The 24,395-nt window shown below is 44.5% G+C and overlaps 1 protein-coding gene across 2 annotated transcripts in view; it reads right to left on the bottom strand.

The window, feature by feature from the left end:
- The window catches only part of LOC139755548 (fibronectin type-III domain-containing protein 3A-like), a 499,565-nt gene extending 475,605 nt beyond the window's left edge, over window positions 1-23,960 (bottom strand). For both annotated transcript variants that reach the window (XM_071673982.1, XM_071673983.1), the window contains exon 1: window positions 23,806-23,960. The gene's annotated coding sequence lies outside the window, so the exon portion shown is untranslated. The remainder of the gene's footprint in view (window positions 1-23,805) is intronic.
- Between the last annotated feature and the right edge of the window lie 435 nt (window positions 23,961-24,395).

Genomic DNA, 24,395 nt, shown 5'->3' with positions numbered 1-24,395 from the left:
ACCTCAAGCTTCTTCGCTGGCCGCGTGCTCGCCCTGAGGTTCCTCGCTGGCGTAATGTTCGCCACACAGTGTTCCCCGCTAGAGTTAAATAATCGTCTTCCCACATACATACGAGCTGCATGGCTGGCGGAGCTGCATTATACATATAGATACCATTATGCTTGTAGAAGCTGTAAGCACAGGAAATAGACATTCTCTTTCTATGAGGTGCCACTTCGTCAAGCCAGCGAGCGAGCAAATGGTACACTTCACACTCTACCGAAGGACGAGCCAAGTCAAGAAAGCCCACCCCTACATCTTCCCTTACCTTCACGCACATTTGTATGGCTAAACAATTAAGTCTGGCCTAGTACCTGTAATGTCTTGCCCAGTCCACAGCATTTGGGCTGGTCCAGCGCCTGTAATGTCTTGTCCAGGCTACAGCATGTGGGCTGGTAGATACAGTAAATACAGCCACTACAATGAACAACCTTCCCGTTCCCAATCATTTTCCCACATACATCAACTGGATTCACTGGCAGATAATACCTGGTGAAACAGCCATGTTAATTGTAGTAAGATTTCCCTATCGACTAAGAGCACTGCTTTTGGTGACATCTAGATTACCACGTACACACTTTTCCTCCACGTCAAGCCTCCAGAACCTCTCTCTCTCTCTCTCTCTCTCTCTCTCTCTCTCTCTCTCTCTCTCTCTCTCTCTCTCTCTCTCTCTCTCTCTCGTAGGTGGTAAGGAGGCACCGACCAGGGAGGTGGCAGCTCCCGCTTGGGTATCGAGAGGGTGAGTGACATCTGGGCAATGAGGCCTGCACAACATTGCCTATCAAGTTTCACTCTTTGGGCCTAACCTGATGTCTCTTTTCTCTCTGCCTCACTCACCAGTCCATAAACAATACAACTTCTCCATCTCACACACAACACTTGACAACTCATAACTCACACGACTCGGTTCTTCGTAACTGTGGCGAGCGCTTCGCGCTAGCCCTACCAGTAACCCTGCCCTCTGGCAAAATCTCGTCGTAAGTACTCGTGGGTAATCTGCACCACAACTCCTGCCCCTTTGTCATGCACGTGCCACTCATTCTCATATGTTCTGACAATTTCCTCTTGTGGGTGAATGATAATAGTCATCCTCTGTCGCGTCGTATACCAAGTGGGTAGAAATGATACAAATAAAAAATATACAGATGGGAAATACACTTCCCTGATCCCCACTCTTCCTTAGTCTGAATCATCTGGACAGACTTTTATTTTCCCGCATCATTTAGGTTTTGAACGGCGTTCAGCAGGTTCGGGAGTCCTGGGGCAGGAAGCGGGTCGACGGAAGGCCATATCTCTCCTGCCAGATATACACAACCTGGAGCTGATGGCTCCCCCCCATGCGCTGCTCCACGCCTGTGTTACGCGCGGTGTAGCACTCTCGTCTCTATGTTACATGCGGTGTACCTCCCTCGTCTCTCTGTTACATGCGGTGTACTACCCTTGTTTCAATGTTACATGCGGTGCACTAGTCTTGTCTCTATGTTACATGCGGTGTACCTCTCCCGTCTCTCTGTTACATGAGGTGTACTACCCTTGTTTTAATGTTACATGCGGTGCACTAGTCTTGTCTCTATGTAACTTGCGGTGTACCAACACCGATTTCCTATATGTTAAAGAAATCTTGTCGACCTGAACGCCCGTAAGTTCAACAATACTTTGTAGAAATGTTCCTCGCATTTTCACAATACAAAATAAGCATTTCCTGCAATACACAGGCACGCAAAAAGCCTCTGGGTTCAACATCTCCGAAGGTGCAAATGTTTTGCTGGCAGATCCTTCTTTTTTTTCTTTTTGAATCATTGACTTGTCCCTCTGCCGTGTGCCCTACTCCCAAGAACTCCTCTTCCAGGGGAGGTCGCACCGCCAGCAGGGACGAGGAGGAGACACCCTCGAGACATGGAGTTCTCTTTGACGAGAGACTGCTCGTATTTCGTCGACTGACGATGATGCAGCCTTCCCCTCCCTCCCTCCTCCCCAAGGGTGACATTTCACACTCGCTGTGTAACCTCAAGCAGGTAGGCGGGGTCCGGTAAACACCCTACGTGTCTCATCTCTTCAGCTACCGCAAGAGAAGACGAAGAAGGCCACCCTCTTATCCCCCTCCTCCCACACACAGAGAGTATGATCTGCTACTGTTTGTAGACCTGTGACAAGCGGGTAACACCATACGTGAACCTGACATAAAGTCATGTCGACGAGGCACCGCTCACACGAGAGAGAGAGAGAGAGAGAGAGAGAGAGAGAGAGAGAGAGAGAGAGAGAGAGAGAGAAAGAGAGAGAGAGAGAGAGAGAGAGAGAGAGAGAGAGAGAGAGAGAGAGAGAGAGAGAGAGAGAGAGAGAGAATTAATGTGACACCAGGAAATAACGTGAAAAACGAAGGTCTGACCCTGACCTAAAGACCTAATTTAGGGAAGGCATTAGATGCGACGCCATTCATACTCCATTTCTGGAGAAGCCCAAAAGACATCTGGAGGCGTCACGAAGAACCCGTGCATCGCCCCGCCTCCTGCCTCCCTCCGCTAGTGAGCATCGAGACCAGAAGACTGCATCGGTCGGTCGAAGGGGGGAGGAGAAATCCTATTTCGACTCCTTCACCTCCTCCTCCTCCTCCTCCTGCTGTGCTACTTTTAGAGGAATGACGATGATACAGGAGTGGACGGGGGGATTTCCAGCCCCAACACACACCCCACCTTCACACAGCTCCCCTCGTTCGTCCGTCGTACGTTCGCGCATTCTACGACACGCAAGATACACGCGGGGTTTTATTCCCCCTCCCCCCCCCAACCCCCTAAAACCCCACGGATACAGGTTAATTATAACGAAGGAAAACGGTAGTAGGAGGTTATGACGGTAAGGTACATGTATGAGAGAATGGGATATGAAGGAAGGCAGCTCCGTGACTCAACCTAACCTTCAAAGTTGGTGTATAAACCCTCACGAGTTGAGTCACTGGCACCAGTGGTGTGAAGCGGAAGAGCGGCTCTGAATTTGACCCCGAATCAAAAGAGCAAATGTGTGGGAATGTTTTCGACACAGAAGGTGGACGTACACCGTCACCAACACACATACACAGACACACACACACGGTCTTGATGCGCGCGCGTGAGTGCGTGCGTCCGGGCGTGTGTGTGTGTGTGTGTGTGTAAATGAATAAATAACTAAATTTACGCAGCCATTCCACTGAGGATAAACCGTCGACGCCTTACAGAAGTGGGAGGTCATGGCAGTACCTAGTTAACCAAGCTTACGATCCAGGTGGGGCCGGATGTTTCCACACACTGAATGAGCACGTGAGTGAGGCGCCTTCCACACACTCACGGTGGCAGACCTACGTCACCATCTCAGCTCCAGACAGATAGATAGATAGATAGATAGATATACAGAGAGGTAAACAGAGAGAGAGAGAGAGAGAGAGAGAGAGAGAGAGAGAGAGAGAGAGAGAGAGAGAGAGAGAGAGAGAGAGAGAGAGAGAGAGGATACATGAGGTCACTGGACCTCGTCCGAGGTCAAGTGAGGTGACCTCGCTCAGAACCCTGCTTGTCTTTGATCCCCTGGGGGATGGTATCATCTCTATGGTGTGTGTGTGTGTGTGTGTGTGTGTGTGTGTGTGTGTGGAGAAGGACGGGTGTATGTGTGTGTGTGTGTGTGTGTGTGTGTGTGTGTGTGTGTGTGTGTGTGGAGAAGGACGGGTGAGAGGGTCATTCATCCCATGATAGACAATGGAATTCCCTAAGGGGGAAATCGATAGACAATAGACCCATCCTTTAGGGACAGATACACAGACCACCATTACTACTATAGCAATGTTGAACATTCCAGCTGGAATTATCTTTATCAAATTAAAGAACATCCTTATCATTTAATCCATTTATAATCTATGATAATTATCCATTTATAATCTATGTAATTATCATTATCACTTAAGGATCTTAATTTAATTTGTGGCCTGATCGGTATCACAGATGTTAATTGTAATGCTTTTATATTACTTCTATTTTAAGAGAATAAATGGAAAAAAAATAGAGAGGAAATCGTTGTCCACAGACGCGCGCGCGCGCGTGTTGTGTGTGTGTGTGTGTGTGTGTGTGTGTGTGTGTGTGTGTTACAGGGAGAGTTTCACACTCGTCCTACCCCGTCTCTTAATCTTATATACATGAACCATGTCTTATGTGTACATACACACACATTCACAAACCCAGCTTGAGCAATGTGGCCACTTATCAAACCAGCCTGGAGGGAGGATGAAGACCTAGGATTGGCTGTGGGCCGACTGCCGCGCCTAGGATTCGAAACCGGATGGGCAAACCCGTGAATCAAGGTCTGCAACGCTGACCATTACACCATGGAAACCCGCGTTAGTGTGTGTGTGTGTGTGTGTGTGTGTGTGTGTGTGTTAGGTACAGACGGACTTGTTACCCTGCTACATGCAAGTCCACCACTGAAATGTGACTCGCGTCCTGTTCAGTGAACCATTCTTTCCGGGAATTCCAGGAGTTGGCTCTACTCTAGTGTGTGTGTGTGTGTGTGTGTGTGTGTGTGTGTGTGTGTGTGTGTGTGTGTGTGTGTGTGGTTACTATTTGTGAGTTATGAGGGGAGATTCACAAAGGTGTTGCAACCGTCTCTTAATCTTGTATATAATTGCATGTAACATGTCTTTACATATGGATGCACACACACACACACACACACACACACACACACACACACACACACACACACACTCAAGTCCCTAGCCTGAACCAAGTACCCAATCGACCAGACACAAGGGGAGGACAAACACCTAGGGTTAGTGTAGGCCGCGTGCCACATCCAAGATTCGAACTCATGGGGGTTCGACTCTGGGCTACCTCGCACTGACTCATGGCGTGTGTGTGTGTGTGTGTGTGTGTGTGTAAGTATACTGTAAGCACCTATTTCCAATGTACGGGGAAGGAGCTCAACACCCGTAAGGCCCCATCGCTTCAACATGCCCCCACACAACTTTACCATTATCTGTATGGTATCCACCACATACACAACTCCACCCTTCACTACATCCACTGTCCTAATACTAAAAACACACCTCCTCACACCCTTTATAACATGTTTCTTGAGTAATGCCATGTTATGATCTCCGGCAGTACCTAAGTATGTACATGTATTTGGTGGCCATAACCAGCTGAGTGAGGGCCGGTGGCCATAACCAGCTGAGTGAGAGTCGGTGGCCATAACCAGCTGAATGAGGGGTAGGTGGCCATAACCAGCTGAGTGAGGGGTCGGTGGCCATAGCCAGCTGAGTGAGGGGTCGGTGGCCATAACCAGCTGAGTGAGGGTCAATGTCCGTGGATTCCAGAGGCTATAACAAAATAAAGAAAGCTGAGGGTTATTTATGTCCGATTCACCCACGACCATCGACATGCATTTGTCAATTTCAGTTTACGTATAAGTGTTGCTATAAGGCTTGGTGAAAGCCTACGAGACTGGAGGCAGCTGACCAGTTGACTTAAATACGTGAAGGTGTGGCACAAAACAGAACGTAAGTCAATGGCACAAAACAGAACGTAAGTCAATGAAGAATGGTTCAACAGGTGATGTCACAAGGCTAAGAAAGGAAGTAAACAGAGAAAGCAAGAGAGCAAAGAAGTTTCAGAAAGGCGAAGGGAAGAAAACACAAAATACGAAGAGAAAAACACTTTCTAAAAGGCTATGGAACATCCAAACACATCTCTTACATTTATCAGGGGCAAAATCGTAAATTGGAAAGTACCTGATGTGGATACGACTCAGAATGTATAAGTGACGAAGGATCGACGAGCATCTAAAGCTGTCTGTCAAATAACAAAGATATATAAACCATTGGAAGGTCACACAAGAGACACCCCAACACTATAGAAAGCAATGATACCGGACGTGCTCCAAAATAGACTCATGAAGGACCTAGCACTCCCTCCCTTGATGGAAAATAAGTAATTACAAACATAATTACTCACATACACATGTGTATGTGATATGTTCGTCAGAGGAGTGTAAGTCTCCGTATTATGTGGAAATGTGTGCATGTGTAAACAGTATGGTGCATGTGGCAACCGGGTCGTGATGTTGACTAAGCATATCCTACGTCCGCTTCCCAGCACCACACACACACACACACACACACACACACACACACACGACTGATAAATGTCCCGCCACATCAAGTGTCAAAGGAAGACGAAAAAGTTACGGGTGCAGCCTTCCAAGATAACATATCTATCTCTTATCAGCAGTAACCAACTCCGGTTGCAGTTTTATCGGGGTGGATTAGCAAGTCTTATAGTCATAAAGAACCTCCGTTTTCAAATCCACCAGGAGTGGATTTGTCCCTCTCCGTCTCGAAATCCACCAGAGTGGATCAGTGTCTCCACCGCGGACCAGTAACCAGCTTCGTTTCCACTTCCATCGCAAGTAACTCAGGCACACACATATGCAGCCTCTATCATCACCCTCACATATGAACCAACAAAGGAGGTGGAATGTGAACCTCCACACTTATAAAAGCGAGTCTTTTTTTAATCACTCATTCGCCCCAGATGATTCAAAATGTATCTGAGCATTATCAAATCATTCCTGTATCATCTTCATATGAAATATCTCCGAGCTATTGATCGAATCTTATTATGGCTATTAATTTCCTTCCTTCCCCAGGCCACTCCTCCTCCTCGTTGTCCTCTACAGTTATATTGTCCTTCTTTTGGACCAAGCCATCATGACGTCTGGACATCTTGACGTCTACACATCACATATCCTCCTCAAGTTCATTCTACATCTATCCTCGACATTCCAACTGTGCTAAGTAGGATATCCAACTCCACTGCTCCTACTTCCTTTATCAATCATAACTTCGAGCAAACTTTGGATTTATTCGCACATCAGAGATGGGGCAACTCCTCTCTCTACTCCAAGCCTCTCACACACTCATGAAAATAAATAATACTGCATCTTCACAGTCAGCTGTCATAATAGCGTGTCGGAGACTAGAGGACACTAGTGAGATATGGTAAATATATAAAGACAGAAAACGCTGGCAGCCGCCGTTACACGACCTTGGTTCGAGTTGAGGTAACAGCACAGAAAACGGCTTGAAAAACAAAACTGGCCAGGGTTGGAAAATGAGCGTCTTACATTGTGCGGCTCAGAGTGGTTTTTAGGAGGTCCGGCTGGGGTGAGGGCACAAGAACGGAGAGGGCTTGTTTGGTACAGTGAAGGACCTATACGTGCAGTGGAGGACCTGTATGGCACAGTGGAGGACCTGTATGGTGCAGTGGAGGGCCTGTATGGTGCAGTGGAGGGCCTGTATGGTACAGTGGAGGGCCTGTATGGTACAGTGGAAGACTTGTATAGTACAGTGGAGGGCCTGTATGGTACAGTGGAGGGCCTGTATGGTACAGTGGAAGACTTGTATAGTACAGTGGAGGGCCTGTTTGGCGCAGTGGAGGGTATGTATGGTGCTCTGGAGGGTATGTGTGGAGGGTATGTGTGGTGCTGTGAAGGACCTGTATGGTGCTAAGGAAAACGTGTGGTGTTGAATGAGGATTTTATGGAGCTGATGCAGGGTTGCAAGGCCCTGACTATGGCTGTAAGGTGCTGGGAAATGGGTTCTAGGATGTTCCTTATAGTGCTGGATGCTGTATATTGGCTTCTAAAGGGTTTGGTATGTGATGATTTATTCGATCTAATAGGTGCTGTGTGCCTTCCTCTGTATAATGGGGTATACAAGGTGTTTCTACAGGGTGATGTATATCCTGCACTATATTCTGTCTTCTACAGGGTGGTGTATGTCCTGCACTATACTCTGTGTTCTACAGGGTGGTGTATGTCCTGCACTATACTCTGTGTCCTACAGGGTGGTGTATGTGCTGCACTATACTCTGTGTTCTACAGGGTGGTGTATGTGCTGCACTATAGTCTCTGCTCTACAGTGCTGTATTCCTGCACTATATTCTAGGTTCTACAGGGTGGTGTGACCTGTACTAGTGGGTTCAAGAGGGTGTATTCTCCTGCAATGTACAATAGGTTCAACAGGTTTGTTGTGTGTTCTGGCAACGTAAAGCCCTGTATACAGTGTTTCTACAGGGTGTAGTGTGTCGTCAGGGTGTAGCCCTGTATACCGAGTTTCTTCAGTGGTGCCTGTTGTAAGGGTGTAGCCTTGTATAGGGTGTTTCATGTCGTCAGGGTGTGGGCCTGTATACTGGGTGTCTACAAGGTGTTCTGTGTCGTTAGGGTGTAAAACTGCACTGCACAAGAAACACTCAAACATCACACCGGCTCAACACTGGCCCCTGGGAACACTTCAAGAAACACATGGACCACATGAACAACACCAGAGAGAAAAAAATGAGACATCTTCAAGAGCCCTTCCAGCTTGAGACAGCCTGGAACGGAAGAATGCATCCCCCCTTCCAGCTTGAGACAGCCTGGAACGGAAGAATACATCCCCCCTTCCAGCTGGAGAAGCATCGAAGCGGAAGAATACAAAATCCTCTAGCTTGAGGCAGCTTAGAAAAAGCAGAACACAAGCTCTTGCAGCTTACAGTAGCTTGAAGAACGGAGGAGGACAAGTCCCACCAGCTTAGAACAGCAGCAGAATCCATGTTCGTCCAGTTTAGTGATGGCTGTGCAGCAGTAAGCCAGCACTTCAGTGGCTCTCAAGTTTCACTTGTTTGATCCAGGGAGCTGTCTTTTCATCCTGACTCACTCCCTACCTGCGCGGCTGGCACTCACTGCACAAACATACAATCTCTCCACCTCACATATAACACTCCATAACACCTAACCCACACGACCCATTCTTCGAGAGATGTTGGGAGAGAACAACCAGAGAACATAACACGAACTGAAGCGAGAAACTTGTCTGAGAGAATGTATAGATATAAAAAAAGGAACTCTCAAAGTACAAAAGTGGTGGAGGTACTTTTACAGTATAAAAGTGCTGGATGGATGGAATAACACCTGAGTTATACGAAAAGTGGCTCTCGACGGTATACGGGAGTTATATAAGTTGTGACGGTAGACCAAGTTCAAGAGAAGGAGGCCCCCCCATGAGTGTCAAACTCCCTCGACATACACACACACACACACACACACACACACACACACACACACACACATACACACACACACACACCCACACACACACTATGGGACGTGTGAATCGTCTGTGGTGCGGCCATACGTTGTTACATAATGTTACATGTTCCACTTCCCGGAACATGTTACCTGGCGACGCCCTGGTCACCTCCGCCACCAGCCATTTGTTTCGCCAAGTGATGACATTGGAACTCACCTCAGTTTCGCCTCTAACAGCTGGGGTGATCAACATGATTAATTACTGGTGATGTGTGTGTGTGTGTGTGTGTGTGTGTGTGTGTGTGTGTGTGTGTGTGTATAGACACGACCTTGTGTATGAACAGACGCAGATAAAACCACAGGAGACAAATATGAAAATTGTAACATCGAGATCTTTCGCTTATACCATCTTCAGAAAGCCTGACAGAGGAGGGAGGTAAGGTGGCCAGTGGCGTACACAAGAGAACCTCAGGTCAGTGTGGGGTCACTTAAGCATGATGTGGACGCGTCGACTCACTAGTTTTACCATCTCATGAGAACTGCGCGCTGTTCCATCACTGTTATTAATCTGTATATTTGTTCTGGATCGTTAAAAATTCATCGGGGGATTAAATACTATTAATAGTACAGTGCCCCTGACGTGTGTGTGTGTGTGTGTGTGTGCGCAACTAAAATACTCAAGTGTGCTTGCGAGGGAGGTATGCCAGCGGCTGGATCGTGTTCGGTATGCATTAATGGACATGACACATAATATCACTTTTGTTTTTCTTTTCTACGTTCAAGGCTCCAGTCACGGATAAAAGTCCACATCGCCTTAATTGAAATATGAAAAAAAAGTTAACGAAAAAGTAAAAGATACGAGGAAAAGTATGTACGAATCTTGGAGTATGTAAAAAACCTCTCTTTTAAAATGTGTCAGGTCATGGTTATTAGGAAAGGCACGAGAGGGTACAGAGGTCCAAAACTTCGAGGTGCAGGGAAAGAAACAGTTATCAAAACGGCCTACACTTGAGTTGCCAACGGTGACACTGTAATTGTGTGATGCGGCAGCTTGCCGAGTATTGCGTGGTCTAGCTGGTGATGGGGGTCACACAATCAGCCAAATCTTGGGAGTAAAAACCAAAGTAATATCTATAAATGAGAGGAAAGTGGACCAACATTGTGGCGGAGGGCAAGGGGGTCAAGTTTGGAAGTTTGCCTAGGAGAGTTTATAAGTCGGACCGCTTTCGACTCAACTCTTAAGAGGTCCAGTAAGGATGCAGAGATAGAACCACCCCAGATGTGGGAGCAGCACTCCATACAAGGACAAATCAATCCATTCCATATACAGAGTAACTGTTCAGAAGAAAAGAAAGATCAACATCGAAACAGGACTCCCAGTTTGTTGGAAGCAGACTTAGCTACTTCGGTAATGTGAGGTTTTCACGACATACTGGACGTTGCAATCAATCTCTTCTGGTATCTCTTCACACACAAGCCTCTTTCCCAAGACCGCTCACTTTCACCACCCAGTATAATCACCACTTTTCTGAAAGCTTCTAAAGACTCACCCTCGCCTCCACTGAACAATGTTAAAGACACTTAACCAGCTGACCTTCTTAGCACACCCACTGATGAAGTGTAACAGGTGGTGGGTCACCCCACGATTTATTCAAAGTACTGATCCGTCCATGTATGGATGGAGTGGTGTGCTCCCACATTTGCGAAGGTTCTCGCACTACATACTTAGTGGACAGAGTCGAGTTTAAAACGGTCGGACTTACGTATTCTCACGTTCAAACTTGGCGACATGATTCACTTTCCCTACGCCGCATTATTGGTACTTTCTCTTTCTTCTATAAGTGTTACTTTGGTTTCTGCTCCGAGAGTTGGCTGCTTGTGTGCCCCCATCCCCAACCATCAGCTAAACCACAGAATACTCGGCAAGCTTTTACGCCGCATAATTACGATGTAGCTGCTGGCAGGTTAACGACGGGGCGTTCTCATATCTGCTTCTTTCCCTACACCTCCCAAGTTTGGGAAGTCTCTACCCCCTCATGTCTTTCCTAATAACTATGACCCGACTCTTTTTACATGACAAGTTTTCCACTTCCTCTAAAACCCTTAAATCTTATGCATATCTTCTCTTATCATCCTTCTTCATATTTCAATATGGACTTTTGATATAAAGGTTGCCTCAAACATAAAAAAGTGTGTGTTAAACAGTATATATATATATATATATATATATATATATATATATATATTTTTTTTTTTTTTTTTTCATACTATTCGCCATTTCCCGCGATAGCGAGGTAGCGTTAAGAACAAGGTTAAGAGACGCGCCAACACGAGCGGAAAATTCTCCCCCCGGAACACACAAATAGTTATTACACACACAGACACACACACACACACACACACACACACACACAGTTGTACAGACGAGGCCCCCTGACGTCGACCTGCCTCCCTACACTAGTGTACAAACAGATATTCGTAGATAAGTATCTACACATGATAACTAATTATAAATTCCCGAGGGGCAATAACGAGGCTAAATAGTTATCAGTTTCTCGATAACAGAGGAGAGGAGTCCAGAACTCACCTATATCACCTCCCTCTAGCCAGGCCTGACCCTGGCCTCACCCTGGGTATGCAGTGCCGTTCTGAGCACCGTGTTACACGATGGATGTAAACTCTCTAGAGAGCATATACAGGAGGAGGACAAAGATCACACCTGACGTATATTTTTCTTATGAGGAGACACTTGGAAAATTCGGTTTCACTTCCCTTGAAAGACGAAGAGTATGAGAGAGATACGATCGAAGTCTATGAGTGTATGAAGATACGATCGAAGTATATAAGTGTATGAAGATACGATCGAAGTATATAAGTGTATGAAGATACGATCGAAGTATATAAGTGTATGAAGATACGATCGAAGTATATAAGTGTATGAAGATACGATCGAAGTATATAAGTGTATGAAGATACGATCGAAGTATATAAGTGTATGAAGATACGATCGAAGTATATAAGTGTATGAGAGCTTAAGTAAAACAGATGTTAAGTAATTTATATTCCAAGTGTCCTCTTTGGATATACCTCGGAAAATTCGTTCCAAGACTCGATACATTCATATTAAAATAAAGAAACTGAAAAACGATGGTTCGGAGATAAGAGTTGCTGATGTGTGGAATCAGTTACTCAACAGAACATCAAGTTTCAAGCGGAGACTCTGGATGTTTGCATGAGTGAAAAATGACAGGGTGGGAATAGGAACTGCCTCCCATGGCCCACCAGGCCTCGTGCAGCCTAACCATCATCATGTCCTTCATAAGAAGAGAGACAAGAAAAAATAATATGGATGCAAGACGAGGGAAGTGTACTGGGCGACGTGAGAAAGCATCTCTTTCACAAGAGAGTCGATAACACGTGGGAAAAAAAAAAACTATGAGAAGAACAAACACTTGTGGAGCCCTGATAAATGTCTACTTTCTCCATCTATCATCGTCTCACACGAGAATGTTTTGACCGGGGCATGTCATCACGAAAAATTATGAAAAAAATTTTTCAAAACACCTTGTAAGAAAAATGAAGCACTACATTATCAAATTTCATGATATCAAATATTCATACAGATAAATTCTAATAAAAATGACTTTAAAAGATGAAAAAAATATATAAAAATCACACGACAGAAATCACGAAGGGTTTTTTTTTTGAGCGTGCGGAGCACAGAGGTAACTGGAGACAGTGGCACACAATACCTGACATAAACCATCTTAAAATGTACAATACACTTCTCGTGTCCTCTCACAACCTGAGGTGCATCAGTCACCTGCTTCACTTCAACAAGTGAAGGCAACGCTTTGTAACTAAACCTTGAAGAAGAAGAAGAAGAAGAAGAAGAAGGAGAAGAATAACGTGAAGAATAGGGAGAAGGAGAATAATAATAATAATAATAATAATAATAATAATAATAATAAGAAGAAGAAGAAGAAGAAGAAGAAGAAGGAGGAGAAGAAGAAGGAGAAGAATAAGGAGAATAATAATAATAATAATAATAATAATAATAATAATAACAATAATAATAATAATAATAATAATAATGCTAAGAAGAAGAGGAATAAGAAGAATTACAAATATCTTAATACCAGATTTAATGACCTTCCCACACTACCGGGATCCTTCAAGGATAAAACGTACCAAAGTCAGGATCATACAAAGTTTCTTTCAAATCTTTTCCAATAAATTCCTTCTGAAAATAAAAACGAAAGACATTATTGTGCTTTTGGCTTCACTGCATCTTTGCCAACACACACGGAACGAGTTGATCCCCGGAACGCAGCTGTCAATGTCAACCTAAAACAAAACAAAACAAAAAATAAATAATAAATACGGATTTATATCCCCAAACAACTGTATCAAAGGGCGGAACCACATGACGCAACTTACCTCTACGTCACGTGAGACTTACGTCATAGTGAACTCTGATAAGAACACGCACTTTTTTGTATCATGTCGTTAGAAGAGAAGAAAAAGAGGCGAGTTCTGGGTCTGAGAGCACGCACTTTTATTTTCTTAGAATTGTGTGGTTAGATGAGACGTAAAAAAGGGGCGAGTTCATGGGTTTGAAAAGAACACGTATGCTAGAAATTCTCAAAAAAAAAAAAACGTATGGACATAAAGAAACAATGAATTATAACCATACACTAAAACGAGAACAATTGAAAAACGTGTTTACGGCAACACAGTCACACCAGTATATAATCACAATCATGTTCAAGAGATGAGGTTCACACCGCCCCGTACATACAGATAATCAAATAGGTCATCACACACACACACACACACACACACACACACACACACACACACACACACACACACACACACACACAATACACAGACACATACACACACACACACACACACACACACACACACACACACAATACACAGACACACACACACACACACACACACACACACACACACACACCACACACACACACACACACAACATACACAAAACACACACACACACACACACACACACACACACACACACATACACACACACACACACACACACACACACACACACAGACACACACACACACACACACACACACACACACACACAGGCCATTTTACACCGTTTATATATATATAACCACAACCATCCAAGAGCCTCCAAAATACGACGAGTTACAAAACCTTTGTTATTAATACATAACCTTATGACATTTAGCTTGGGTCGGGGGGGGGATGGTCAGGCATACACGTGGCCTTCACGACACTAAGCTAGTCTTTAACCATCGTCCAGATACCAACCTCACGACGACACTAGAGGTTGCAGTAGTACAATCTAATACTGCCTATTGTTACGGTCTGAAACAACGCCATGCATATTACGTCTTATAACAAAAACCTCCAGACATCATAGTCAACAACACGTTCATTCATACAACCACACACGGGGGGGTGGGTGTTGTCAATACACCTGTCAATAACTCATCGAACACATGTGCTTTAAGAACGCCCAACCCACTCATGGTTACACGCGATCCCTTTGTGCACACTTTACGATCATTCCTACACTAATTTAAACAACATCTCTGGCTTACCGATGACCCACTCCCCCCACCACAACCACCACATTCTCCCACGCCAGACGTAGTTAAAAGTACAATCAAATCAAACCTAAGCTAACCAAAGCTAACGTAACCAAAGCTAACCTAACGTAACCTAAGCTAACCAAAGCTAACGTAACCTAAGCTAACGAGGAAAAACGTTACGGGCAGTGCTGAACGTCTCATCAGTTGATCCCACACATCTACTCATACACACGTCAGTATACCATACACACTTCGGTCAGAAAGGTGCACTCGTACACGCGGCTCCTCGACTGCGAAGAACAAGTGTTCCTGGACATTTCAAGTACCACCCAGATCTGTTCTGCACCCGAGGAACACAGAGGAGGAACTCTGTATTGGCGAACATCCAATAATCAGTGATTTCACACACACACACCCAAGGTTTACAATGTCGACATCTCTTTGGTAAGTGCTTTACTGAAGATATCTTGAAGTTATCTATAAAATTTGTCACGTCCTTGGCTACACTGATATCTGATGTAATCATGCTCACTGCAAGCACATTCAGTAACCTATGTCCTGCACGAATATGTCCTATATATGAAGCAACTCGACATTCTTTTGTTTTACTATCAGTGTAAACACGCCTGCGCCTACGCTTCTAAGCCTTTTAATCTAGCGGTAGGTTTTCGCGTATGCTCGATCCTGGCGGCAAATTAAAAGAAATTTTACCAGTATCCAATTTATTCAATTGTAATCTCCCATTATCCAGTGAAAAGAAGGAACACGAAAAAATTTCTACACACACACACACACACACACACACACAAATAGTAAATAAATAATATTACCTTTATAATCACACGTATATTCAAGTGATTCATAAAATATACGCATCGTACGCAAAAAAGTTTCCAAACTTTACTACAAACGTCTTGACGTTCCACGGTCAAGAAGAAAGAATAAGTGAAGAGATGGAATTAATGTTGACTGCGGGAGAGCGAACGAATACTTCGCTTTTCTCACCCCTTCATCGCCTCACAGTTAACAGCCCTTGCTCAACATCACAACGCCACTGTCATAAAACCTACCTTCATCAAGCACATATCTGCAACTGTTTGATAAGGCAGTGAGATTTCCGTATCATTTCTCTAATCAGGAGTGTATACCACGGTACACTGGGGACATCGTCACAGCCAACAGGTTAACGTAGCACTCCACGGCACTATCTGCATACTGCAGCTGCAAATACACACTTGATCCTCAGCGATCATGTAACTTTTTATGTAATGATTGTAATTCCCAATTTCTGTAACTATGACACAGTGGTACAGAGTAAATTTTACGTGACGTGTTCTCATTGCCCATTATGAAGTATGCAATGTATCTCTGATCTTTTGTATCACTATCAACAAATGACACTAAGCTATATCTATCCACTGTGTCCCGTTCTAAACACACATTGATGAGTGTAATCTGTGTAAGGCAATTGTAAAAATTTTGTAAATCATACATTGTACATTGTATTCAAAACGAGATGCTCTGTGCGCGATTTATCTTCACTTGTTTGGTATGTCAAAACTGTTCTGACGGAACAAGGGCCCTTTGCGTTCCTGGACCCACCAATCACGCTCCTATGCTGATGTACTGTACGCGTCATACTCCTACCTTAATGCTGACAAGAGGCTCTGTACATGTATGTCTTATGTTATACTTGTTTTGTAGTAGGAAAATGCCCTCTACTGCCATTCCTCCATTTCTGACGGTACAAGGACGCTCTGGGCCCATCGGTTACCCACCTAATCTGAAGTCCCCCCACTGTATGGTGAACACTTCGTCTCCGTATACTGACACTGACACCCTTCGTCTGTAAACAACTGACGAATACAGATGCTGAATTCACAATCAACTGACCGGTCCGTATCCATGTGTTCGAGAGTGATTTCGGTTCGCTCTATGTTTCGCCACGAGTTTCATCAGCTACTTGAAAATATATACGAGTCTTCCGCAATGTTCCATACCACGATGTCGTCCTCATGGGTTAACCCTAGGAACTGAGAGAATCAAGAAAGCCAGGGCATACGAATGGATGACCTTGATTGCTCTGAGAGAGTTAATAAGGGTGCAAATTAGAGAGAGAGAGAGAGAGAGAGAGAGAGAGAGAGTCATCAAAACATGCCAGACACTTGCAATATCGAGATCCACTCCCTCACTACGAGTTGCCGGCCCAGCGAGACACCAACACACTGCAATCCCCCCATCATTCGCAACCTCAAAATCTCCTTTTTCCCTCCTCTCTCTCTCTCTCTCTCTCTCTCTCTCTCTCTCTCTCTCTCTCTCTCTCTCTTCGAGAGGGGGGGGGGGAAGAAAAAGAAAGTAGATAAAACTCTTAACGTTTCCGGAATTTGGATGGGTGGAGGAAGAATCACTCTGGTGTCTGTGTAAAGCTGAGACGCGACCAACGGTTGACTGGGACGACCCTGACTGGGACGGGAGAAGGTGAGGGCCAGGAGGGTACGGCAGGTCAGCACTGGACCGTGTCTGCAGCCAGCCAGCCAGCTGCCAGTCAGCGCTGATGTAGCTGCTGACGCAGAGCGGGAGACATACGTGGCTACATTAAGATAACGCTCCGTGTTTAGACAGACGAGCATACATACATTAGATAAGGCTCGGGCATGTGCGTACAATAAGCACACACACACACACACACACACACACACACACACAAATATACGTACATACATATACACACACAAATGTAGACACACACACCTACACATACAGACATGCACATAAAACCGCCAGACATACTAATCCAGTGAGGTATGTGGGTAAGCACTACAGGTATGGGAGGAGGAGGTGGAACTATTCGTGGGAGAGCTAACGTTGACATATATATGTAGCCTACGTCGAAACAAGTTGATGGTCAATGGCATCAAGTATTACCTCAGAGCTACAGGCAGGCTCGTTATTATCGAGTGTGTCCTGGCAATACAACCCGATTCGTTCGGACAAAATATTAAAGATAATTATATGATTCATCAAACTGTACGAAAAAAAGAAGCGTTACGAAAGGAAAAAAAAATGCATTCACAAAGTCAACTCTTTAAGAATTTTTTCGGGAGCTGAAACAAACGTATATTTCTCCCTTTTTTGTAATTTACTTTCAACAGTTCCCTCTACATTAGTACTTTTATTTTCGAACTCATGAACAACTTGTATGTAACTCAAGGTACATGGGGACATTAAACCCAAAAGACCGGGAAAAAAGACGTGAATATCAAAAATCTGTAGCTTGATAACACACCGACGAGTGATCAACTCCCACACACACACACACACACACACACACGTGCTGACGGTGAAACAGAACGCTGAGCTCGGGCGACACCAAGAAAATCTACTGCAGGAGCGGTGCTCGAGCGTATGACTCACGTCGACCGTACTTCACCAATATGGAAATTAATTACAGATGATGAACAAGTTCTCTAGGGCGAATATAGCGAAATCCCGCCTTGAGAAGATAATATCTGTAAACATAACTAAACCATAGAAGACTTACAACACTAAATCACTAGGCTGGGATAACCGTAAGCGGCTTTATGTACGGGATCGAAAACCTTAAAAGAAGCAGATTCGTATAGATAATAATGCACCTAAAGCGTAGTGGTCACAAAATGCCTCCATTCACTTCATTTTTTTTTCTATCCAAATAGTAAGCAATAAAACCACAAGGCGCGAATGCCCTCCCCCAGCACACAAAATCGATACACACCCGACCAAAACTAAGTCACTTCGCCAAAACCTTCCGCAGGAGTGAGGCAGGACATAACTTCGGGGGACGCATCACGTGTGCCGTAACCTCGCCATACAAGCGTCACTCCAGGCAGCGTCACAGTACACACACATCTTTTGGTCACATTACTGATTCTCGAAGATGAATCTCCCACCCTGATTGGTGGCCACGCATGAAACACGGCTTGTCATTTGGGCGACATTATGGCATACTCTACACCCCCGGATCAATTTGTGTTGCACTCTGCCACGGTAAGGACTTCAGTAAAATCCTGCTCTCTCTCTCTCTCTCTCTCTCTCTCTCTCTCTCTCTCTCTCTCTCTCTCTCTCTCTCTCTCTCTCTCAAGATTAGAAGCTTGCTATATAAAGCCACGCGACTCCAAGCACAAGCCAACCTTTCCACCTATCATCATGGGACACAACACTGCCCTCCCTCTTCTGCGAACCTCAGTGTTTACCTGTGTAGCCAGGCCTGCCCCTCCCTCCCACCTCCTCTCTCTCTCTCTCTCTCTCTCTCTCTCTCTCTCTCTCTCTCTCTCTCTCTCTCTCCAATGGCTGTCAATTTCTCCAGCAGATTACTGTCTCTTCCCTCTGCCTCACGCAACATGTGGGTTGCTGGCATTCAGACTACACAAAAAAAGAAAAAAAAAAAAAACCAGCGCAAACCTTTCATCTCGCACATGACAACATGTAATCCGTAGGATTCATTCTTAAACTCAAATTTTCCTACACTCCGCGCTACGCCCTAGCCCTAGGAGCCTTATGGCAAAGATCTCGCTGTATAATCTCGTAAGGAAGTACTATGCATTCTCCTCCCTCTTCTTTCACTCGGCATTCCAAGTTACTTATTTCACTCACATCTTACTTTACTCTTGCCTATCATAATGCCTTAAACTACAGCGCTCTCTATGTCTAGTATACTCCCTTAAACTATACAGAGTTTCCTAGCACAAAATAATGGCCCCCCTTACCAGCGTCCATCACTCCCTCTCTCTCACCCTCCAACCAACACACCACCCCACCTCTCCTCACCAATGTCTCTCTCTCTCTCTCTCTCTCTCTCTCTCTCTCTCTCTCTCTCTCTCTCTCTCTCTCCCTTCTTCCCCGATGGTCAGACAGCATCTGCTGCAGCACCGGTTCAATTCCGGTCCCCAAGTTCTACCCAAGAAAACCTTGAACAAACAGAAAAATAATGAAATTGAAAGACCGCCAAAGCTAATTCCGTCAACCAGGACAAAAAATTACGGACCTAGAATTTTTCCTTAGAACGAATGGGCCAGTCATATAATTCAGTCATTCTTACACGTCAAACATGGGACAAAACGACCAAAAAATAAGTGTAAGAAGTTAAAGATATGCAAATACGGACAAGATTTTTTTTTCCCCTCTCTCAAATAAATATATAACACATGAGAGTGAACAACCTTGGAGAAAATGTCAATATTTCATAACACGTCAGGACACTCGCTTTAATAATATCAATATTACTCCATAAAACAGTCAAGGTCTCGGTGAAGTTTCGTCCGAGAGAGAAAAATCATATGCAACTAATTTCAACATTTGCCTCTTTACAGAGAGGGGCGGCTACCAAAGTCCCTCTCATGAGTATCAGGTCCTGTCATTACATTCGATAGTTTTCCCACCTATTCCTTTCTACAAAAAAAAAAATTCCATGTCGGTATATATATTTTTTCCCTCCTGCGGTGTTCCTTTGGTGCTATTTTTCCTGGGAGCAGTGCGGTGGTGGACGATGTGGTAGTGTACGGCAGGCGGTGGTGGAAGGTGTGGCAGTGCGGTGGTGGACGGTGTGGTAGTGTGTGCGGCAGGCGGTGGTGGAAGGTGTGGCAGTGCGGTGGTGGACGGTGTGGTAGTGTGCAGCAGGCGATGGTGGAAGGTGTGGCAGTGCGGTGGTGGACGGTGTGGTAGTGTGCGGCAGGCGGTGGTGGAAGGTGTGGCAGTGCGGTGGTGGACGGTGTGGTAGTGTGTGCGGCAGGCGGTGGTGGAAGGTGTGGCAGTGCGGTGGTGGACGGTGTGGTAGTGTGCAGCAGGCGATGGTGGAAGGTGTGGCAGTGCGGTGGTGGACGGTGTGGTAGTGTACGGCAGGCGATGGTGGAAGGTGTGGCAGTGCGGTGGTGGACGGTGTGGTAGTGTGTGCGGCAGGCGGTGGTGGACGATGTGGTAGCGATGATGGTGGCGGATTGTGAATGTGATGATGATGGCTATGATGGTGGAGGGCGAGTGTGTGTGTGTGTGTGTGTGTGTGTGGCAGACAATGAATGTGGTGGCAGCTGAGTCAGTGTGACGACAGTTTCTGATGCTTCCGGTGAGTGAGGCGGCAGTTTCTGGAGGGTGAGTTGTGGCGGTAGATAAATGTGATGGTGATGCTGAAGGGGGAGGGGAATCGTCGGATGGTAGTGGTGGTGACGGAACGGAGGGGCTGAGGAGGCGGGAGGCAGTGGTGGAACGTGGGGTCGGGAGGCTGGCGATGATGGTGGGGACCGAAGCTGTGATACCAGATGGTTCTGGTCCCCAAACCCAATAACACACACACACACACACACACACACACACACACACACACAAAATGAAAATAACTTGAGAGAAATTTACGAATATTTCGTGCACTACATCCTCGCTTAGTGGCAAGAACCGAAGTATATCATACAGTTTCCAGTACACATGGAACTTAAAGAGGCCTTACTGAGATGGTCTCAAGGAACCCTGGTGACCTGACCTGACAAGGTTGGGTCACGGGAGAAGGAACCCCTTGACAAAACAGGTCAGTCATCAACTCATCTGCAATCCCACAGCTCTCATCAAATTCTTCAATCACATGTACCTAATGTACAAACGACTTTCTCTTCTCACCAATGTATCTTTCAGTGAAAGTTTCCCCAGTCTGTTATATGACAATCACAGAAGACTTGATCATGGAATAAAACAAATATGTTGGCCGCTTTTTGACAAACAGTATGTTGGCTAATACTCGATCTTATCAGTTTCCCAAACACAAAAAACATAAAAATCTATCGTATCCTTTACATGGTATCACTGTAAGCCTCACCAAGTACATCCCAAAAACTAAATTGGATTAAATTGCTCTTCATTGTATCGTTGCATGGGAAAGCTACCTGTATATCAAGTTCTCGAGAGTGAGCAACATCAATAAAATTTTCTTGAATCCTTCAGTCCATTATAAAAACAAAATATTATGGCCGTCCAAAAAACAAATTGTGTACAATCTTGTAAATTCTTCAAAACAAAGATGAACTAATACTTCCGATTATTAACTGGGCAATTACAATAAAAATCCATTTTACATATTTCTAACATGTCTGATTTTCAATTGTATAAAAATTCTGGACAAAAAAATTCACGTGTTTGGTATGACCAAGTCAACACTGAATGGACTGCTTAAACACGTGAAATTATAACATATGTGAATAGTACATTTCCAAAATTTTGTTGGCTGTTCTCTCTCCCTCAGGAGGGTGAAAGGAGGGCAAGGAATAGAGTGAATTGGAGCGATGTGGTATACCGGGGTTGACGTGCTGTCAGTGGATTGAATCAGGGCATGTGAAGCGTCTGGGGTAAACCATGGAAAGTTGTGTAGGTATGTATATTTGCGTGTGTGGACGTATGTATATACATGTGTATGGGGGTGGGTTGGGCCATTTCTTTCGTCTGTTTCCTTGCGCTACCTCGCAAACGCGGGAGACAGCGACAAAGCAAAAAAAAAAAATATATATATATATATGTGCGTGTGTGTGTGTGTCTGTGTCTGTGTGTGTGTAATGAAGTCGAATTTTATAATGCCAAGCACAAACTAAGCATCTCTATTTAAAGAAAACATTCCATATATTTTTGATTATCTAATCTAATGTTTTGGAAATCTTGACAGCTCCCATCATCAGTGGCTACCTGCTAAGAATGTACAAGGCTAAAGAAAATGAGCTGCATACAACCTATATAAAGATATCTCAAGGAGTAAAGGCAATCACATCAATTAGACGTCAAATGATGATTCTGATGAAAAAGAAGTAACGAATATTGCTATACTAAACATATATACAAATCAAAATCTGAGTCTGATAAATTTATGTAATGAGAGTACCACAGGAAAACGGACAATCCCTAAAAGCGGTGGTTCAGCAGTTAAAACCTGCTTGAAAATCACCAAGACCGTCCAGTTTCCAAGCTAACTTAAATTTTTGATACAGGGCTGTCAGGGAAGGTCAGTTTTCTGGGTGGAGTCGAATTGCCTAAATATGTCATTCTTCTCCTATGATTCTAAAATTCTATTAGTAAACTGTACTTCAGGACTGCATTGCTCTATTCGTTTCTTCCTTATTAACGGTCAGTTTTTGACTAATAATTACGTATATGATTACGTTTTTACTCTATACGTTCAGATGTTCTATAGTTAAATAATAGGTTTCTTATAAACCTTGAAATTACTCCTAGATAATCAATGTCTAATAATGATGGAGGCTGAGGAGTCCTACGAGGGTCATAAAGAAAATTTAAGTTTAATTATAAATAAAGACGCTGCTCTGCTTGTCCCTGGCATATATACCTGTGTGTGTGTGTGTGTGTGTGTGTGTGTGTGTGTGTGTGTGTGTGTCACGGAGATCGTCAGCATGAGTAGGTAAAAAACATAAAACAACATTAATCAACATGAAGTCCACTCTTGCCGTTATCATTATCCTAGTCCCGTAACAATTGTGAAAGCTGACGTCAAAGGGAAGATAAACACCTGGTATTACGTAGAGGATGACAGATAACCTCTTAGCAACTTTACCTCAAAATATGCAGCTAACGAAATATATCCACAGCTCATCAGAATATGTTTTGTGTTCCTTTCGAACTGACAGTTCCCCCCTTATTTACGAGAACCCTGTTATATAAAGTTACCGAGAAACTACATTTCAAACTCTGCGGAATGTTTCATTAAGACGCTGACGATCATTCTCTCTATTAACTGACTGAAGTCAAAAGTGCGTTTGAATAACGAATGACTTATCGACACACTGAGGATGAGAATGGAGTGGCACAGCATCCTTACTTAATACCTCACAACAATAATTATGCTTCCATCTCCACGTTTTATAATTGCTTGTATATAAGGTATATAATGTTTTACGAACCTTATATCAGAGGTCAAACTATGACTGACTATTACACAGCTAACGCAGCTGTCAACAGTCACACACATATACACACACACACACACTACCGAATCAACTCGTGAATTAGCTACCTAAATCATGTTTAATAGCGAAGACGAAATGGCATCACTCACCTCGAAACTGACGTTGCTCGGCCAATGTATCAACAGCAGGTATTGATGCAGTAGCCACAGAGGAGTGCAGCAGGGTGTGAGGCACAGTTTTTACACATTCATACACAACACGACCGGCGCCGTGGTTAACCACCCGACCCAACACGCTGCACTAGACGGTTTGTTTACATCTGAGGGGAACGCATTACCACACACCGCCAGACACACGCGTGAGTTTCCACCTCTCGTAATTCCATCACGATTTCTTTTTTTTTGTTTAGTTTTTTCTTGCCCAGCGTAAATAATCATGTCTCATATGCCGTTCACTGAAATTTGTAAGAAGTACAGCATAATTCTACAGATGCCGTCACCATGACTGATTTCAGTTTTAGACAAATTAAGATGTCGTATCCCTTGCTTTATGCATTACGCCTCCGCTTCGAGCAGTTGTTCCTCACTCTTTCAGGTGTTTATAGAACGTATATTCTGCACTCTGAGGTCACGAGGTAGTTGACAAGAGATAATACTGAATGTGAGCCACCATCGCCACGGGCTACCGCACACAATGACTGCCACGCTAACGATAACAGAGGTAAGCAACACGGTCGACA

The sequence above is a fragment of the Panulirus ornatus genome, chromosome 19 (assembly GCF_036320965.1).
Source record: "Panulirus ornatus isolate Po-2019 chromosome 19, ASM3632096v1, whole genome shotgun sequence".
NCBI lineage: Eukaryota > Metazoa > Arthropoda > Malacostraca > Decapoda > Palinuridae > Panulirus > Panulirus ornatus.
Note: the sequence above shows the minus strand (reverse complement) of the source record. Positions and strands in the feature narration are given on the sequence as shown.